Genomic DNA, 13,341 nt, shown 5'->3' with positions numbered 1-13,341 from the left:
TTCACAGTCTGTTTCTCGTCAGACACTTTCGGCTGATGAGAATTAATTTGTAAAATGAGATGTACTTTTCATCTGACTTTTCATACAAACCTTTAGTTTAAACTCATTTAACAGATGCATTAGTATATGTTTCTCTCAGGAGGAAGCTAAAAACATGGGTAAATACAACACAGTTTGAAGGGGCATTAAAGCCAACCATGGGATATTGTGAGGACCCAGAGAAAAACAGAGAAGAGCGTGGAAGTGACACAGGGAAGCCATTAAGCTCACAGACTCAGGGTAAACAATTTCTGACACAGAAATGCAAGTCATGTGTGTGGCTGTTTTCTCTGACAACTGGTAATGCACAATGACAGTTGTGCATTATTGCTGGCCTGACACATCTTCTCCTGCAGCTGTGAATGCATCGTATACCTGAGAGGACTTCCACAATCCAGCTGTCCTCCAACACTGCTGAGGACAAAGAACCCTCTGCTGCCATGGGGGCATTTGATAAGGTCACAGAGTTTGAAAGCTCAGCAAATAAGCAAATAATTATGATTTTTGTCTCTTACATAAAGTGGGAGCAAAACTTAGTGTGCAGGAATGGATGCTTGCTGGGCCAAGGAAACCACACTGTGATGAGTTTGTCCCTGTTCCCACCTCCTAAAGTGGCATGTGGATTGAGGGATGAGAATCAGTGATGAATCTCTGGTCTGGCATCGGAGGGAGAGAAGGAGCCAGCTATGTCTGACTTCAAGGACTGCAGATCAGGAACCCTGCTCTGGCCCTGAGCCTCTTGGGGGACTACTGGAGAATTTAGGATAGGGGAGGAAGAATGGAGAAGGGGGAGAAACCTATGATAATTCATAGTGGCAGTAAAGGCTTAAATCCTTCAAATAATGTGAACTACAATTTCCTAAGGATGCTCTACCAAAAGGCAAAAAGACAAAGTTTCCCATAGGAATAGTTTATTGCCCTCCTTCTCCCTAAAATTATCACCCTTCCTTCAATCTCCACTGTGGCCACAGGGGAAGACTTTGGAGCCTGGCTCCTGATCTTTCCTGGGTTGACCAAAGTTATGTAAAGGAGCCCTTTACTAGAACCAAAGTAATTAGAGTCTGTTAAAAGAAGTGCCCCTGTCCTGGCACTCATTAGTTCATTAGCCTTATAAACATGTTTAGAAAAATAAACTTCTCAGAGAAGAAGTTCCCAGGAGAACAGAGACCATAAAGAAAGGCATGAGAACTGATGAATTAAGATGATGGAAACTGGAGGAAAATAAGGACCCAGAGGATGGGTCCTTTGGAGGGAAGGCAGACAGATCAGAAAGTGGAATTCAAATGCAGACTTCTTCCCAGGGAGCAGCAGGAGGGCTCTGCTCTCTGAAGCAGGGGAGACCCTGCTAGTCAGGGAAGCTGACAAAGGCTAAGCTGAAAGTTTACCAAATGCAGACTCAACTGGATGTGAGTCTGACCTTGGCCACTTGAATTCACTACCTCAGGCACAAGGAGATCGGCCAGGGTATGTAAGAGAATAATGCAATCAGAGATGAGAGAATTTTCATCCCATCTCCTCTAGTTACTAGCCATGTGGGCTAGAATGGCTGAGCCTCTTTCCTTGTCTGATCAGGAATGTCCTCATTATGCTCTCTCTGTCTTCTGCACTGATCATGACTTCAGTGGCAGCGCACGGGAAAGCAGTTTTGGTAAACTATAAGAAGATATATGAAAAAAGCATCAGCATTAATAGCATTATCCACCCTTTCTGTGAAAAGACAAGTCAAATGTAGGATGATGGGTCAACAGACTAATCTTCCTACATTCTATTCAGAGCAAAATCTGACACTTAATTTGCGGTATACTTTTTTTCTTTCCTTAATGGAAAGAAAGAGGAGAAATGTGGAGGATGGTTCTTTTGTAAGATTTGCCCGTACTCTTAACTAATTTCAGACCTCAGCTTCAAAAGCAGTGAGTTGTTTCATTTAATCAGCAAGAAAGCATATACCACAAAAGTCAGCTCCCTGAAGGGGAAGCTGCTCAAACACCGTTTCCATGGCTGCCGCTGTAACAATATTTTTTACTGAACTAAGCATTGCTAATTTTAGCTACAGATTATCTGGAAAGCAAGGAAGAAATAGATGAAAGGCAATTTTTACCTGAGCCACACTGAGCCTCTGAGAACCTTTACTGAGAAAGAGATGTTGCTAGAAAAAGCAACTACATAACTCCAAAGCCTTGGGGACATTTGTCAACTGCTTTCCATCAGCCTCTGAAAGAAGGAAGGAGGTACGGGGATTTCTAATTTAGGAAGAAATTGAAACTCATTGGTGAAATGATTTTATTCAAAAACACCACAGCATGTATAAGGAAGCAGAATATCACCCCAGCAACCTTAATTCCCAGCCTGGCCTCTGGTTTCAGTTCCTTTTGTTAATGGTGTGATATTTGCTTAGAGAACTAGGCTATTTTGGATGCTGGTTTCAGTAAGCTGTCTCATGAAGCGATTCCCCCAAACCCCTCCCCCGCAAAAAAATCTGCATTAAATGGACTGGAGGTAATGACCACAATAGACTACCTTGATTTTGAACAAGACATTAAGGTAAACAATAGCTATAGATAAACTCTGTCCCATTCATAAAGAGTCAGAGATTGCTTAAATAAGTGACTTAGCTACAAAGGAGTCAGAGAACGGCAGATACATTCCTTATGATTTTAGCTGCTGCATCCTTCACAGGCGACAAATCCTCAGGAAACAGGAATTTTTCAAACCGCATTTGGAGATGTCCAGATATCAGAGTGGGGTACAGAAATAGTCCCTTTATGATCTCTAAATGAGGAGGAATGGGGCTTAGACAGCCACATCAGGCCCCAGTGGGTGTTGGCTAGCTGCTTTAGCAGAAAGTGAAAGCAAACATGTAGGAATTGCTCTTATGGCCTAGTAGAAGTCCTGGTGGGTTTGCAGGCCCAGGTCTCCAGGCTCACTCTCTTGGGGTTGGTTGTTACAACTCTGAGGTTGAGATGTAGTCAAGGAAGGACTTCGGCAAATTTCAGGATGTTCTGTTTTCTCTTCCTTCACTGAATCCTTCTTTCAGACCCTCATTCATACTAAGGAATAGAGAACAAATAAAAGTAGTATTAACACGCAGGGAATTTTTCTTACTAATCTAAGCCAGAAGCTAAAGAGAACTATTGGTGAGCATGGGAAAAAAAAAACAAAAAAACTTTTTGAAAACTCTTCTAAGACACAGACTGACTTCTGTAGCAGGAAACCTGGCAGGCTATTGGGAGAGATGAAAAAAGAGAGACAGTCACAAGCTGCCCTCCCCCAGGATCTCTCATGATCCAGGGAAATTCTGTTCCAAGATTCCTGTGGAATTCCACAAGATCACTCCAGAGTTGAATTAGACTCCATAAAGCAAGGCTGGGAAATATTCAAATGTAATGTCTAGGCTGGGCTTGTCCCTGAATGCATTTATTCTCCCAATTTTTTCTTGTTCCAGGGTGTCATGTAATGCCACAGATGGGGCTCAGATATCCAGCTGAGTGTGGTAGAGTCCAAGGAAAAATTCTTCCTGGAGGAAACAATTTCTGAGTAGAAGTTTAAAGAATTAAACTGTTAATTGTTTAACAGGTTAATCTGGGGGGAAAGGAAAGAGAAAGCATTCCAGGAAAAAGGACTATCAAAAACTAGGGTATAGGTGCTTTATTTATTTTATGTCTAAATACTATTTAGATATAAAAAAGAATGAAATTTTGCCATTTGTGAGGATGAAACTTGAGGGCATAATGCAAAGTGAAATAAGTCAGAAGAAAAATACCACATATTCTCACTTACATGTGGAATTAAAATTTAAAAAAATAAGCTCATAGATACAGAGAAGAGATTGTCAGTTGCCTAAGGTGGGGAGGTGAAGTATGGGGTGGGGCAGGGATGAGTAAAATGGCAAAAGGTATCAAAAGGTACAAATGTCCAGTTATAAAATAAGTCATGAGGAGGTAATGTATAGCATGGTGACCATGGTGAACAATATTGTATTGAATATTTGAAAGTTGCTAACAAGTAGATCATAAAAGTCCTCATCACACACACATCAGCTGTTTGTAAACTATAGAAAGTGAAAGTGAAAGTCGCTCAGTTGTGTTCGACTCTTTGCGACCCTGGACTGATTGTCCAGGCCAGAATATTAGAATGGGTAGCCTTTCCCTTCTCCAGGAGCTCTTCCCAACCCAGGGATGGAACCTAGGTCTCCTGTATTGCACGTGGATTCTTTACCAGCTGAGCCACCAGGGAAGCTCTTTTAAACTGTATGCGGTGCTGAATGTTAATTAGACATTGTGGTGATCATTTTGAAATATATAAAAATATTAAATCACTACTTTGTATACATGGAACTAATATAATGTTATATTCCAATTAAACCTCAAATAAGAAAAAAAAATAAACTAGTGTATGGGAAACAGTGTGGGAGGGATCCTGAAAGGTTTCTTCAAGGCCTCCAAGCCTGAAGTATAGCTGGCTCATATGGCACATGGTGTGCCCTGCAGAGGAACTAGGATAATGTCTGTAGGAAGCAGGAACCACTGGGAATTGTAAGCAAAGGGATATCATGAAGCTTTGACATTAGAGAGAGAGCTGTAACTGTGGTGTGGAGGTCAGATTTGAGGGAGCAAAACTGAGAGCAAGTCACTGTCATAGACACCTTTTTGTCATGTCTCATTGCCACCTTTACTGTCTTTTGATTGTTTAGCTTTTGTTGTATTAACACATAGAATTTATAAATAAAATGGAAAAATGATTATTATAAAATGTTGGTAAGTTAAAAATTAGGATAAAAATTTTGAGGTACAGTTTGATCTCAACCATGTACATACACAAATAAAAATTATTGGAAGCTGCTTTTCTGCTTGTGGACACAGCCGGGAAAGCATCGTTGAAGTCTTTCCCACTTGTCCACTGCCGTCATGTCTGTCAGAGTTTCCCAAAGAGCCTGAACAGCTGTGGAAGCTCTTCATCAGAGGATTGAGCTTTGAAACAACCGATGAGAGTTTGAGGAGCCATTTTGAGCAATGGAGAATGCTCACAGACTGTGTGGTAATGAGGGATCCAAACAACAAGAGCTCCAGAGGCTTCAGGTTTGTTACATATTCCACGGTGGAGAAGGTGAATACAGCCATGAACGCAAGGCCACACAAGGTGGACGGGAGAGTGGTGGAACCAAAGAGGGCTGTCTCAAGAGAAGATTCCCAAAGACTTGGTGCCCACTTAACTGTAAGAAAGATTTTTATTTGTGGCATTAAAGAAGACACAAAGATTATTTTGAAGAGTATAGGAAAATTGAAGTGATTGAAATCATGATTGACCAAGCAGTGGCAAAAAGAGAGCCTTTGCTTTTGTAACCTTTGATGACCATGACTCTGTAGACAAGACTGTCATTTAGAAAATACCACACTGTGAATGACCACAACTGTGAAGTAAGAAAAGCCCTGTCTAAGTAAGAGATGGCTAGTGCTTCATCCAGCCAGAGAGGTCGAAGTAATTCTGGAAACTTTGGTAGTGGTCATGGAGGTGGTTTCAGTGGGAATGACAACTTTTGTTGTGGAGGAAACTTCAGTGGTCGAGACGGCTTTGGTGGAAGCCATGGTGGTGGTGGATATGGTGACAGTGGGGATGGTTATGATGGATTTGGTAATGATGGAAGCAATTTTGGAGGTGGTGGAAGCTACAGTGATTTTGGCTGTTACAGCGATCAATCTTCCAATTTTGGACCCATGAAAGGAGGAAACTTTGGAGGCAGAAGTTCTGGCCCCTATGGTGGTGGAGAAGAATACTTTGCCAAACCACAAAACCAAGGTGGTTATGGTGGTTCCAGCAGCAGCAGTAGTTATGGCAGTGGCCGAAGGTTTCAATTACTGCTAGGAAACAAAGCTTAGCAGGAGAACAGGGTCAGAGAAGTGACAGGTAAGTTACAGGTTACAACAGATTTGTGAACTCAGCCAACAGTGGTAGCAGGGCCTAACTGCTACAAAGACATGTTTTAGACAATACTCATGTGTTTGGGCAAAAAACTTGAGGACTGTACTTGTGACTAATTGTATAACAGGTTATTTTAGTTTCTGTTCTGTGGAAAGTGTAAAGCATTCCAACAAAGGGTTTTAATGTAGATTTTTTTTTTTTTTTGCACCCATGGTGTTGATTACTAAATGTAATTGTCTGATCATGATGCTGAATAAATGTATTTTTTTTTTTAAATGTGCTGTGTAAAGTTAGTTTACTCTGAAGCCATTTTGGTAAACTACCCCAACAGTGTAATGTTAGAATTCCTTCAGGGTGATGCCAAGTTCCATTTGAAATTTATTTACAACCATCTTTGGTGGAGAAGCGATTGTCTTCAGAACCTTGGTGTAGTTGAACTGACAGTTACTGTGTTGTGACCTGAAGTTCACCATTAAAAGGGTCACCCATGCAAAGTCATGGAGCTTTTTTTTGGTTATTAATGATTGTTGGCACATCCTATGAAACATATCTACATTGAATTATGGTACCAGATACAGTTATAGATGAGAATGAAGCTTGCGTATCATCCATTATAATGTGCAATCAATAAAAGATTTAATACCCTCTTTAAAAAATTATTGGAAGGAAATGTATCAAACTGTAATCAGGGGCTAAGCATTTATCTTAAGAAAATAATCAGTTGGATACAGGGGGCTATGTTTAAGAATGTTCATTTTTATTTATAATGAAAAAGTAGAGGCAAATTAAGTATTTATTAATAAGAGAAGTCTAAGATACTATGATAAATCTAAAATCCATACATATACACATTTTATTGTATGTTAATAATGTGAAAATATGCAATAAATATAGATATATGCAAAAGGAAGCTTCCAAAGAATTATAGAACATGATCTAAAATTTATGTATTTATATACATATATGTGTGAGTATGTACATGTGTGTTTTTGTGGGAAGTATTCATATATTATTGTAAGTAAGAGCGTTAGCTTGAATCACAAACAGTAGCAATGTACCAATGAGCAAGTTTTCTATCCCTTCTGTTCCTCAGTTTCTTTATTCCTAAAATAAGGATAATAACAACAATAACAATACCTTCTTTAAAGGATTATTATGATGATTAAATAAATTAATATGTATAAAGAACATAAGAAGTGCCTAGCATTCTTTTATGCTAATAAATACTATTATTAGTTATGCAACAAAAATGTGAGGAAAAAAATGCATACTAAAATATTTTCAACATTCAGTCTCCAGGCTATTGGTTTTGAGTGATCTGTATGCATTTTATTTTGTGTTACAAGTATTTTATAAAAGCCTTGGGTTAACTAATGTTCAAGGGAAAAATGGAGTGGTCTATAGGGCCATTTAATAAAAAAGATTTCTAAAGTTGGAATACAGATGCTGGTTTGTGAAGTCCCACCTCTAACTCGTTCCATGAGTATAATCTTGGCCTGACTATAGGCCAGACCTCTCTGAGTCTGAGCTTCCCCATCCACTGGAAGTGAATAACCATGCTCTTCTAACTATCTTATAGTATTCCTGGAAGAGATAAGACAATGAATATGAAAGTTCACTGTGAGCTATAAAATCCAGTAACATGCAAGGATTTCTTAATAAAGGAATTTCTTCACTGACTCTATTTCTCATTTCTCTGCCTGCAGATTGCAGATCTCCTCAAGGCAGGGGTCATGCTTACTGATTAGGTAATTACTGTAGAGTTTGCAGCCTTTAAAAAAGCAAAGGACTGTTTGGGATACATCATAGTTTTACAAATCAGCAGCTTTGGATTATTCAGGGAAAGTCCATGTTATTTTGGGTTATCCATGTCATTTACTTCTCTGCATCTCTTTCCTGTTGCCTTATTTTATTACTTATTAGTAGCTGATTGTAAGGTAAAAAGGAAACTAGGAATGAAGCACAAGCCATAACACAATGCAACTTTTTAGTGAAAATAGCATCGGTGAGGGAAGATGCTGGAACTTGCTGTGCTTTTATGAAGGAGATCCAGTGAATCTGTGATTTTTATTGCTCCTTGATATAATGCTTGGGTAAAGTGTATGCATCCTTCCACCCACTCAGAGATGTGGTATTGCTGCTGAAGGCTCAAGAAACTCCTTAGTGTTAAGAATGGGGCCTCTGATTTCAGGTTTGGTTATAATTCTCATGGCTATGCTCTGAGTTGAAAACATCTTCTCCCAGAAGAGTGAAAATACCTTCAGTCTTTGCTGACACTTCATTATATATCACACCTGTGATCTCATAAACCTGGTTAGAGTTGCATAATCACCTTTCCATGACAGAAGGCTCTTCCTATATCTGACTCGAGGAAAATATGGATTCCTATCCTTGAAGGATAGGAAAGAACTGCAGGGACTTGTATCCCCTCAGAACATTCTCTCTCTTCCACATCTTCATGAGCTCCATTCTCTTTGACTGGTTGTCTTTATGCCCCATGGTAACAAGCATCACCAGAATTTTTTGTTTGTTTCATTTTCATTTTATTATTTTTTAAATGTATTTATTTTAATTGGAGGCTAATTACTTACAATATTGTAGTGTTTTTTGCCATACATTGACATGAATCCGCCCCGGGTGTACACGTGTTCCCCATCCTGAGCCCCCCTCCACCTCCCTCCCCATCCCATCCCTCTGGGTCATCCCAGTGCACCAGCCCTGAGCACCCTGTCTCATGCATCTAACGTGGACTGACAATCTGTTTCACATATGATAATATACCACAATTAAAAAAAAATAGTTTAAGCCTTATCTTGACTCTCTGAAAAAGTAATTCTTTTTTGGAGGGATCTTCGTTGGTCAGTATGGTTGTTGGCCTTCAAAGAACCGTGACTTTAAGAAATGTCCTATCTTCTCCATGATTTTACTAGTGCATGTGTAACAAAGGTGTGTGATACACATGTAAATAGATACATATAAATGATTAAAGAACAAAAATTTAGTAAGACAACAGGAGGAGAGACTTTAGATTCACTTGCTGCCCATGAGGGGCTGGGAAAATTTTTGAGTGAGACACAGAATTCTGTCTCTTCCAATTTTCTTGACTAATAATGGCAGGAAATACAGAAACATATTGAAGTCCTATCTGAAGATAATCAATACTTGTTTCATCTGTGTATTTTAAAATTTAAATTAGCCATTTTATCAAAATTCTTCCAAAGCTCAAGATCAGTAAATCTGAACTAATTCTAATGTTGAATGTATAAAAGTGTCATTTAAATTAACTCATTCAGAAAACTACCTGAGCCAGGTGAGTACAACTAATACTTAAATTTCTGTGCTCACAGAATAGTGTGAATGACACCTGGAGCTGTACAACATGACAGCCTTGTATGTGTTGGGGAGGTGGATGTGTTTGCAGATATGGTAAAACTGCAAGTTGCCTATCCAATGTCCATTTCGTCTTTCTTCCCTAATAATAACATGTTGGTTTTCCTTCTGGGTTATAGAATGCCCAGCTAAGAAGAAACATTTTCCTGGTAGCTTGATGTCAGTGGGATATTAACTAACGTTACTGGTACAGTATCTAGGAAAATTCCTTTGCTCTCCACCCTCTCTTCTTTCCTGGATATGAATATGATAGCTGGGACTCCAGCAGCCAATCTGAATGCATAAAAGACATGGGAGTGATGGTAGGCAAGAAATATAGAAAGTAGTTGGGTCCTGAAGACCATGGAATGAAGTGATTATACCTGCCTTAAACTGTCCAACCTCTACACCACTTAAAAAAAAGTGAAATCTGCTTTTTTATGTAAGGCCATAGATGGTTTGGATTTTCTCATTTATGTACCCAGTAAAAGAGTGACCCTTACAGAACAGGGCAGAAGGTTTGGATGGAAAACCAGCACTGTTCAGGAAGATCCTCAGAAGGCTAAATTCTTTGATATTTCTGGAATAGTTATGTGACAAGTCTGCCAGACATGAATGACATCCTAGGTTTCTCTAGAGTCAGGCATAGAGGGAAGGCAGAAATAGAACTTGGGTATCCTGGGCACTGCTTTCTCTACGAGCTCCACACTCAGGTATAAAATCAAATTGACCCTGTGAAACCAGAAAAGTGATTTCTGGTGCTTCCCAGCCTTAGTACTGGTCCAAGAACTATAGGGCATGTGTTATGGGACAGTAAGAATAAAAAAGTATGTTTTTAGAGCCAGGTACATGGGGTTCAAACTTTAATTCTTCCATCCACTAACTGTATGGCTTTGGACAGTTATTAACCTCTCTTAGACATTTCCCATGTCTGAACATGGAGATAATAAAAGCTTTCACAGGGTTTCTAAGTGGACAAAAAGTCTAGATTTTATGAACATCTGAGGTGAGACTTTGGACTGCTGTGAGGACAGTAAGTGAGCCAGGAGCAAGGAGAACCAGTTATTGAGCACACAGAGTCCAAAGAGCAAGTCAGAAAGAAGTTAAAAGCCCAGTGTTCTGGGACCACTTGTGTGTTAAGTTATAAACACATAAACTCAGTACAATGGAAAACCCAGACCATTAGACTCTAGTCATATCACAAATTAGAGCACTCTTCTCCCATAGACAGAAAGCAGTGGGAGATAGGAAAAAAAAATAAGCGATTTTCTCACCCTTCTGAGAATTCTGAGAGGTCAAAAGTTCTTATTTTATGAGACAAAGCAGAAAAGGAAGAAAAGCTAGATAGTTGTTTGCCCTACATCTAACTTTCAGGGTTGGAATGAGGATTAGGTTATATAATCAAGTATAGTTTCTAAAAATCCATGCATTTTTATAACACAAAAATCTTGAAAAGCAATTTGACTGTAGCAAAAATAGAGGACTGCATCATTGTTTTATGGGCTGTGTTGTCTTGGCTCCACTTCATCCAGGAACAATCCACCACCCTTTCTCATAGCCTACTTTCATCTCGAAAGCTGAACGAGGGCAAAGGAAGAGAAAAGCAGGGGAAGTGAGAAGAATGGAAAGGCTGCAGGTTGGCTTCTTCAAGTTCAACTCTTAATCTCCTGTGTGGATGCTCATGGTTGCGAAGAAAATGAAAAGAGATGAAGGCCATTGATTCACCTTAATCTTAAATCTTATATCAGAAAAGCTTTCAGAGTGAAAAAAGAAAGACTTAAATTAAATCTCTTGCCAAAAAGAGTTGCACTGAAATTGAAAATGCAACTTATGTCTAGTAGTATATTTGGGGTTATAGCAAGAGTCCTGAGATACAAATGCATTCATTTTATCTTTCAGTGTCTCATGTTCATGTAAATGTCTCAGGGCACATATTTGCAAATTCTCATAGAAAAAAGTCACATTCCAAAATACACACATTCCAAAACACACCTTAACTGTTTTTTAAGGGGAGATGACCTAGCATTCCAGTTTTTACATGGAAATGAGATAAAAAATATTTGGAGAATAAAGTGCATTCCCGAATAATTAAATTAGGTCTTAAAAATACTTGAGACTAAAAAAAAAAAATCCAAAATCCGAGCTAATCTCAAGAATTTATCAACATAGGATGATATAGGGAGCTTCAGTTGGAAACATTAAAAACTAATAGGGTTTGAAATGTAAATCCCTGGGATTTTTGTGCACTGCTTGAAATGTTAGTTTTTTAGTGGGAACAAAAAGTACAGCTTCTAATTTATTTAACAATCCTAAAACATTTGTTTGTGGTCTACCATAGACCAGGCACATGGTGAGTACTGAGGACACTGTATCTGTTTGTTATGTTTACTGCAGCCACAGAGGGAATAATATTAAGCAAGTTCTGAAGAGGCGAAAGCATAAAGAGGCCAGATTATTCACATCAGCCTTACATGTAGCCCCATAGGGAGGGCGCCTACCCAGAAAACATAGGAAGTGGCTATCAGAACAATAGCAAAGGCAACAGCAGCAACCAGTGGGGTAGGAGAAGTACTGTGTATCCAAGATCCCTAGACAACAGGCCTGGAACACTTATAACTTCTAGAGTTGATTTCAGCCTCAAATTAATTTTAATCCTTATGTAGGACAAGAACAAACCTGTACAAATACAATTTGAATAAGCACATACAAGTATAAACTTTAAAGGAGAAATAATTATTTTTCATGTGATATGTAAATACAATGGAATATTATTCAGGCTTAAAGAAGAAGGAAATTCTGCCATTTTCAATAAGTGGATGAACCTAGAGAACATTATGACAAATGAAATAAGCTAGTCACAGAAAGACAAATATGGCAAAATTCCACTTATATGAAGTATCTAAAATAGTCAAACTTATAGAAGCAGAGAATAGAATGATGGTTGCCAGGGACTGTGGTGCGGTTGGGCAGAAATGAGGAATCTTTCAATGAGTTTAGATTCCGTTAAGGCATCACCGACTCAATGGACATGAGTTTGAGTAAACTATGGGAGATGGTGATAGACAGGGAGGCCTGGAGTGCTGCAGTCCATCAGGTTGCAAAGAGTCAGACATGACTGAGCAACTGAACTGAACTGAAATATGCAAGATGAATGAGTTATAGAGAACTGCTGTGCAACCTAATATCTATTGTTAACAATGTGGTATTGTGCATTTTATGTTACAGGATAGATATCATCTTAAGTATTCTTAACTTATACATACACAAGAACACAAGGAAAATTTTAGAGATGATGGACATGTAGGTTGGTTGTGGTGATGGTATCATGGGTATATGCATTTGCCCAAACACATCAAGATGTATGTATCATATGTGTGCAAATGAATTACTTTTGTCCAGGAAAAAGGATGACTTCCAAATTGTGAAGTTGTTGGAGCATTGAAAGCTGATTATTAGGAGGCGCTCACCTGTTCTAATGCTCTTAAACCTGGTGAATAGGAAGATCTGTCAAAACTTTCAGGCTGTTTCTGCCTCTGTAGTTTTCTGTATTCCTACTTCCCTTTTTCACTGTATACTTGCCTCTGTGGATTTCCCTTTGTGGTGTCCTTCTGTCATATATTCGCTTTCCCTAAGTAGCATCTCTCTGTATAGAGATAGATATATGCATATAGATATAGGTAGAGTATATATATACATGAGATTTGTTATACAGAATTAAAAATATATCCTGTATTACTAGAATAGTATAGTTTCTTACATATCATATATTTTATAGTTCTTGAGTCATTTTATTGACTATGCCAAAGCCTTTGACTGTGTGGATCACAATAAATGGTGGAAAATTCTGAAAGAGATGGGAATACCAGACCACCTGACCTGCCTCTTGAGAAATCTGTATGCAGGTCAGGAAGCAACAGTTAGAACTGGACATGGAACAACAGACTGGTTCCAAATAGCAAAAGGAGTACGTCAAGGTTGTATATTGTCACCCTGCTTATTGAACTTATATGCAGAGTA

General features: G+C 38.8%; 1 pseudogene; it reads left to right on the top strand.

Moving 5' to 3' along the window:
• Positions 1 to 1,581: 1,581 nt before the first annotated feature.
• On the top strand, positions 1,582 to 5,937 carry LOC129554928 (heterogeneous nuclear ribonucleoprotein A1-like; annotated as a pseudogene).
• The last annotated feature ends 7,404 nt before the right edge of the window (positions 5,938 to 13,341 follow it).

Source organism: Moschus berezovskii, chromosome 14 (assembly GCF_049115385.1).
Source record: "Moschus berezovskii isolate FMDL1 chromosome 14, NW_MosBer_1.0, whole genome shotgun sequence".
Taxonomy (NCBI): Eukaryota; Metazoa; Chordata; class Mammalia; order Artiodactyla; family Moschidae; genus Moschus; species Moschus berezovskii.
The sequence above is the reverse complement of the archived record's forward strand: the minus strand, read 5'-3'. Positions and strand labels throughout refer to the sequence as shown.